Raw genomic sequence first — 1,856 nt, 5'->3', positions numbered from 1 at the left:
AAAAAGTAATATCAAAATTTCTTCCTTGTCTTCCTAAAAACAGCACATAACAACAACATTCACATAAAATGTATTACGTCTATTTAGTGGAGAAATTTGTGTATTTATGTGAAACTCTTTTCATTGATTTTGGAGCAACTATTAGGCCTGTCAATTAATTGTTTCAAACAAACATAAAATTTTTCATTTAATAAGTAATATAGCACCAAAATCACATATTAACACAATAGGAGGAGGAATTGGTTAAATGGTTTGAGAAGAGAAAGTGTAAGTGAAAGATCTGGGGTTCGAGGCCTCCTAGTTACTCTATTAAAAAAAATTTTAAAAAGTAAGAAAAGAATAATTTTCTTTGAAAAAAATATGAAAAACCTTTTATAGCAGCCACAGACCTATAAAATTCTAAAATTTCATTTTATTGATGTAGATGGCAGTTGCTTTGAATTATGTAACATTTCATTTTCATTAAGTTACAAAACTAATTAAATTTACATTTACTTCTAAACAACAAAATGGGGACACAATTGAAAATTTCTCATAATTGTTTGGATCATAATAGAAGCACAACTAAAAAATTCTCAAAATTACTAGGATAATAGTAGAATTATTTAGGGGGCAATGGGGCACGTTCCCCCAGCGCCAGATTATAAAGCAGGGCGCGGCTCGAGGGGCTGTCTCAGGCGTGTCACAGACGGTTAGATTTTAATTTAGGAAGAAGAAGATGGCATGTGTCTGATCAAATATTTCCCTTGAGATTTCACACGTATTTAAGTACAATGAACGTCCTAGGAAGGGGCATTATGTGTCGGATTTGTTGGTTTACACTAGATTCATAGTTGCTATAATTAGATAATACCGCATATTTTATACCTTTCTTTGTTTTTAATCTTTTGATTTGGAATTGAAAGTCAGAAAAAGCCACCATGACTAGATACTCTATGCCTATGTAAGCACATGCACCAACAGGCCACTTGAATTAGTAGAAAAGGAAAGTCCTATGTTAAATGATGGAAATAAATTAAAATATGGTTTATTTCCTTGATTCTAAAGATTTTATATTTAATTTCAAAAATCTCTCCTGAGTTTTCTGACAATTTTACTAAGCTCCCCTGAGATTTAAAAAATTATACATACCTCTATTGTCATTTAAAATGGCAATACCACCCTTAAATATTTTAATGAAATTCCCTTGTTTGGTATGCTTATACTTAGAATGACTTTAAAATTATTTTTTCATTCTTTTCCTTCTTATTTTAATTTTTTGCCAATAAAATTGTAAAATTGCCACTATTATCTCTAGTTCTATTGCAACCAAATGTCGAACTAATGATTTTTTTAATGAATTAACTTTATATATAATCCGATGTTTTTTTGCTAATCTTTGTTTTCTATTTTTTGGTATTAAAATTAACAACAAATCAAAAAATATATTGCCCAAAATCACTACTAAATTATGATAATCCCACTACTCAAAAAATTCATAAACTCTAAATCAATTATTTCAAAATTTATTTCTATCTTATAAATCTAAATGCATAATAAAATACTATCAAAAGTATCCAATCATAGCGATAAAATTATTATTATATTTGTTTATCAAATAGTAGGTATAAACATAAAAAATTCGACACTTTTTCCTTATAATTACAATAGATAATCTTATAATTCTATAGGAAAGTAAATTAAAACTCATTACACAAGGGCATTTTTGGGTATTCATTTAAAAATTTGATCAAGTCAATATTATTTTAAAGTTTGTTACTAAAACTATCAAATCAAGGGAGATATGTGTAATTTTTCAAATCTCAGGAAAACTCAGTGAAATTGTCGGAAACCTCAAGGGAGGTTTCTAAAATTAT

The sequence above is a fragment of the Coffea arabica genome, chromosome 5e (genome assembly GCF_036785885.1).
Source record: "Coffea arabica cultivar ET-39 chromosome 5e, Coffea Arabica ET-39 HiFi, whole genome shotgun sequence".
Lineage (NCBI taxonomy): Eukaryota > Viridiplantae > Streptophyta > Magnoliopsida > Gentianales > Rubiaceae > Coffea > Coffea arabica.
The sequence above is the reverse complement of the archived record's forward strand: the minus strand, read 5'-3'. Positions refer to the sequence as shown.